Source organism: Pipistrellus kuhlii, unplaced genomic scaffold, assembly GCF_014108245.1.
Source record: "Pipistrellus kuhlii isolate mPipKuh1 unplaced genomic scaffold, mPipKuh1.p scaffold_m20_p_3, whole genome shotgun sequence".
NCBI lineage: Eukaryota > Metazoa > Chordata > Mammalia > Chiroptera > Vespertilionidae > Pipistrellus > Pipistrellus kuhlii.
The window spans coordinates 97,380,201-97,386,250 of record NW_023425529.1 but is presented as its reverse complement, the minus strand read 5'-3'; the positions used below and the strand labels follow the sequence as shown (position 1 = coordinate 97,386,250).

General features: G+C 37.9%; 1 non-coding gene across 1 annotated transcript; it reads right to left on the bottom strand.

Annotated features, from left to right (window-relative positions):
- Positions 1-3,991: 3,991 nt before the first annotated feature.
- On the bottom strand, positions 3,992-4,094 carry LOC118730962. Its single transcript, XR_004991687.1, has one exon. It is a non-coding gene; the product is annotated as a U6 spliceosomal RNA (small nuclear RNA).
- Between the last annotated feature and the right edge of the window lie 1,956 nt (positions 4,095-6,050).

Below are 6,050 nucleotides of genomic sequence, written 5' to 3'. Positions count from 1 at the left end.
ATAATAATGTGATTTATGGCTCTCTACAATTAATATAGTTTATGTGATGTATAATGTGTATTTATTTGCAGATATTGTACCAGCCTTGTATCCCCAGAATATTATATAAATCCTACATGGTCATGGTGTACAATCTTTCCAATGTAATGCTAGATCCAATTTGCTAGAATTTTGTTGAGCATTTTAGCATCTATGTTCATCAGGGATATTGGCTTGTAATTCTCTCTCTTTGTAGTGTCTGTATCAAGTTTTGGGATTAGGATAATACTGGCTTCATAGAAAGAACTTGAAAGTGTTGCCGAGACCGGTTTGGCTCAATGGATAGAGTGTCGGCTTGGGGACTGAAAGGTCCCGGGTTCGATTCTGGTCAAGGGCATGCACCTTGGTTGCAGGCATATCCCCAGTAGGGGGTGTGCAAGAGGCAGCTGATCAATGACTCTCTCACATCGATGTTTCTAACTCTCTATCTCTCTCCCTTCCTCTCTGTACAAAATCAATAAAATATATATATTTTTAAAAGTGTGCCTTCATCTTGAATTTTTTGGAATAGTCTATTTCAGTTTTTCTTTAAATTGTTGGTAAAACTCCCCTGTGAAGTTGTCCAGGGCTTTTGTTTGCTGGAAGTTTTTTTTATTACTGCTTCAATTTCCTCCATAGTTATCAGCCTATTCAGATTTTTTTTTTATATTCTTCCTAATTGAGTTTTGGAATAATGTATTTTTCTAGGAATATTTTCATTTTTTTAGGTTGACTACTTTGTTGAAATAGAGTTGTTCATAGTATTTACTTACAATCCTTTGTATTTCTGTGATGTCTGTTGTTACTTCATCTCTTTCGTTTCTGATTTTGTTTGATTTCTCTCTTTTTGCTTCTTGGTGACCCTAGCTTGAGGTTCATCAATATTGTTTATCTTTTCAAAGAATCCAGCTCTTGATTTTATTGATTTTTTGTATTGTTTTTTGTTTAGTTTGTTTGTGGGGTTTTTTTTGTTTGTTTGTGTGGAGTTTTATTGTGGGTGTTGTGTTTTTGTTGTTGTTTGTGTGTGTGTGTGTGTGTGTGTGTGTGTGTGTGTGTTTTATTTTTTGGTCTCTGTCATTTATTTACCCTCTGATCTTTATTATTTATGCCATTGTGGTCTGATAAATAATAGATTATTTTTATTTCAATTGTCTTGAATTGTAAAGACTTAGCTTGTGTCCTACCATATGGTTTGTCTTTGAAGATGTCCCTTTCTTTTGCTTACTCTGGGTTTTCTTGTTGCTCTCTTTCTAATTTCTTAAGGTATAGAATTAGATAATGTATTACCAGGTTTGTTGTTTGTTTGTTTGTTTGTTTGTTTGTTTGTTTTGAGGTAGGCCTAAAATGCTATGAACTTCTCTCTCAGGACTGCTTTTTTTGGGTCCCATAGATTATGAATTGTTGTGGGGGTTCTGTGGTGGGGCTCTTATAGACAGCATATATATGGATCATGTTTTCTCATCCATTCAGACACTCAATGTCTTTTAATTGGAGCATTGTTGTGCTTTCATTTTCATTTGTTTCCATTTTCTTTGTTTTTAGCTTGTTTGTTTGTTTGTTTGTTTTGTTTTGTTTTCAGCAACTCTGGAGTACAATGGATAAGCCTCACCCTGGGAAAACCACTTTCGTGATCACAGTATCTTCCCTGCCAGGTAAATGTCCAAGTACGTTTTTATTTCTTCTTTGATCACTTTGGTAACCCACTCATTCTTTAATAATCTGCTATTTAGCCTCCAAGTGTTTGATTTTTTATTGTTTTTATTGTAGTTGATTTCTAATGTTTTACCATGTGGTCTGTCTTTGAAAATGCCCCATGTAAACTTGAGAAGAATATATCTTCCGTAGCTTTGGGGTGAAATGTTCTGAAGATGTAAACTGAGTTAACCTGATCTAGTGAGTTGTTTAGGATTGCAGTTTCTTTGTTGATTTTTTGTCCGAAAGATTTATCTAGTGATGTAAATGGGATGTTAAAGTCCCCTACTACAATTGTATTGCTGTTGATCTCTCCCAAAAGTTGTTGTTGTTGTTGTTGTTGTTGTTGTGTGTGTGTGAATGTATTTGGGTGCTCCTGCATTGGTTGCATATATGTTTACCAGAGTTATATCCTCTTCTTATATTGGTCCCTTAAGTAATATGATGCAGCCTTCCTTGACTCTTTTTATGGACTTCACTTTGAGGTCTATTTTGTCAGAATTCACTTTTAGTCTGTGTGAGTCCCCTGTCCTATGGTGGGGCTCTTATAGACAGCATATATATGGATCATGTTTTCTCATTCATTCAGCCACTCAATGTCTTTTAATTGGAGCATTTAATCCATTTACACTTAAGATTATTATTGACTAGAAGCTCGCTGCACAAAATTCATTAAGGAGTAGGCCCTCACAGCCCTGGCTGCCTCACGGCCTTGTGGCCCAACCCCCAACCCACTGGTCATTCCAGAAGGTTGTTCCAGAAGATTGTTCTAGAAGGTCATTTTCTCCAGCCTAATTAACATATTAGCTCTTTATTATATAGGACTAGAGGCCTGATGCATAAAATTCATGCACAGGGGTGTGTGTCCCTCAGCACAGCCTGCACCTTCTCTTATCTGGGGCTCCTCAATAGATGTCCGGCTGCCAGTAGGATTGGGCCTAAATGGGCAGTAGAAGATCCCTCTCTCAATCCAGGACTGCTAGCTCCCCACTGCTCTCCTGCCTGCCTTCCTAATTGTCTTTAACTGTTTCTGCCTGCCAGCCTGATCATCCCCTAACAACTCCCTTGCCAGCCTGGTTGATACCTAACTAATCCACTGCCAACCTGATTGCCCCTAACTGCCCTCCCCTGCAGGCCTGGTCACCCCTAGCTGCTCTTCCTTGAAGGCCTGGTCACCCTGAACTGCCCTCCCCTGTAGGCCTGGTCTCCCTCAACTACCCTCTCCTGCAGGACTGCCACCTCCCCCCCCCAACTGCTCTCCTCTGTAAGCCTGGGTCCCTTCCAACTGCCCTTTCCTGCAGACCTAGTCACCCCCAACTTCCCTCCTCTGCCAGCCTGGTCATTGCTAACTGCCCTCCCCTACAAGTTTGATTGCCCCCAACTGCCCTCCCTTGCAGCCTGGTCTCTCCAAACTACCCTCCCCTGCTGACCATCTCATGGCAACCATATTGTATCCACATGGGGGCAGAATCTTTGACCACATGGGGGCAGTCATCTTGTGTGTTGGAGTGATGGTCAATTTGCATATCATTATTTTTTATTAGATAGGATAGAGGCTTGGTTCATGGGTGGGGGCCTGCTGGTTTGCCCTGAAAGGTGTCCCAGATCAAGGTAGGGTTCCCTTGGGGCATGGGGTGGCCTGAGTGAGGGGCCTGTTGTGGTTTTCAGGCTGGCCACACACCCTGGTGACCCAAGCAGAGGCCCTGGGATCTAGGATTTATTTATCTTCCATAATTGAAAATTTGTAGCCTTGAGAGGAGCCAAGCTTCCTGATTGCTCTCTGGCTACAGCCATTTTTGTTGGGATTTATTTATCTTCTATGTCTGTAACTTTGTAGCCTTAAGTGGAGACAAAGGCAGGCCACGCTGTTTAGGAAGCTTGGTTTCCTTCATTGCTGGGAGCAACTCAAGCCTACTGTTCTCTGCAGCTCTGTGGCTCCCATCATTTTGGTTGGGATTTATTTATCTTCTATAATTGAAACTTTGTAGACTTGAGTGGAGGTCTGGCTGGCCAGGATGTGTGGAAAGCTTGGCTTCCCCCATTGCTAGGGAAACCTATGCTTCATGCTCCCTCTGTGACCCCAGCCATCTTGGTTGGGTTAATTTGCATACTAGCTCCTGATTGACTGCTGGCTGTGGCTTGTGGGTATAGCAGAGTGATGGTTAATTTGCATATTATTATTTTATTAGATAAGTACTTGTTTTTAGCCATTTTTATTCTTTATGCCTGTGTTCCTTCTTCCCTTTCTATTTTTAATTTTTATAATAGTCCCTTTACATTTCAAAATATGGAACATTTCACTAATTTGTGTGTCATCCTTGTACAGGGGCTATGCTAATCTTCTCTGTATCATTCCAATTGTAGTGAGCACTGGCTTTTCTTATTGTTCTCTTTCTTAGCTTGTAGATGTAGGGTTAGATAGTGTATTCATTATTTTTCTTGATTTTTGAGATAGGCCTGTAATGTTATGAATTTCCCTCTCAGTACTGCTTTCACTGTGTCTCACAGATTTAGAGTTGTTGTATGTTCATTTTTGTTTGTTTCCAGGAATGCTTTGATTTATGTTTTGATCTTATTGATAATGAATTCATTGTTTAATCACAATCTAGTTACTCTCCATGTGTGAATTTTTTAGGTTATTTTTACTGTACTTGATTTCTAGTTTCATACCATTATTGATGCTTGATATATAATTTAAATTTTCTTGAATTTTTTAAGACTTATTTTGTGTCTGAGCATGTGGTCTATACTTGAGAATGATCCATGTGTACTTGAGAAGAATGTGTATTCTGCTTCTTTGGGATGAAATGATCTGTTAATATCCATGAAATCTCTTTGATTTAGTGTATCATTAATGCCACTGTTTTCTTATTTATTTTTTATTTAGAATGTATCCATTGGTTCCAGTGGGGTGTTAAAGTCCCCTATTATGACTATATTGCTATTAACCTTTCCCTTATGTGCATATAAGTTTATCAGGATTGTAACCTCTTGTTGGAATGATTCCTTTTCTCTTATGTAGTGACCTTCCTTGGCTCTTGTTTTGACCTTTGTTTTGAAGTCTATTTTGTCAGATATGAGTTTTGCTACCCCAACTTTTATGGTTCATTTCCTTTGGCATGTAATATTTTTTTTTTTACATCCCTTAACTTTCAGTCTGTCTGAATATTTTGTTCCGAGGTTGGTTTCTTGTAGATAGCATATATATGCTTCATATTTTCTAATTCATTCAGCTACCTATGTCTTTTGATTGGAGCATTTAATCTACTTCCATTTAAGGTTATTATTGATAGATACTTATTTACTGCCAATATTTTTTATAAATGTTTTTCTCTCTCTCTTTCTTTATTCTTCTTAAAACACACCTTTTAACATTTTCTACAATGCTTTTTGGTAATAATGTACTCCTTTAACATTTTTTTTTTTAAATCTGGGAATCTCTTTATTTTATCTTCAATTTTAAATAATGGCCTTGCTGTATAGTGTAGTCTTGGGTTTATATCCTTGTTTTTCACTACTTTGAATACTTTGTGTTGCTCCCTTTTGGCCTGCAGTGTTTCCATTGAGGAATAAGCTGACAATCTAATGGGTAACTTTCTGTCTCTCTCTTCCTGCCTTTAATATTCTTTCTTTGAGAGATAAAGGAAGACATAAACAGATGGAAGAACATATCCTGTTTATGAATTGGTAGAATCAACATTATTAAAATGTACTTACTACCCAAAGTAATCTATAGATTCAATGCACTCCCCATTAAAATACCCATGACATATCTCACAGAACTAGAACAAACTCTCCAAAAATTCATATGGAATAAAAAAAAAATACCCCAAATAACTGCAGAAATCCTGAAAAAGAAGTACAAAGTAGGAGGGATCTTAATACCAGATTTCAAGTTGTATTACAAAGCCACTGTTCTCAAAAATGTCTGATACTGGCATAAGAACAGACATATTGACCAATGCTATAGAATAGAGAGCCCAGATATCGACCCAAACCACTATGCTCAATTAATATTTGACAAAGGAGGCAAGAGCATACAATGGAGACAAGACAGTCTCTTCAATAAATGGTGTTGGGAAAATTGGACAGATACATGGGGGGAAAAATGAAACTAGAACACCAACTTACACCATACACAAAAATAAACTCAAAATGGATAAAGGACTTAAATGTAAGATGGGAAACCATAAAAATATTAGAGTAATCCACAGGCAGCAAAATACCAGACATATGCCAAAGCAATAACTTTACTGATACAGCTCCTAGTGCAATGGAAATTAAAGGGAAAATGAACAAATGGGACTACATCAAAATTAAAAGCTTCTGCACAGCAAAAG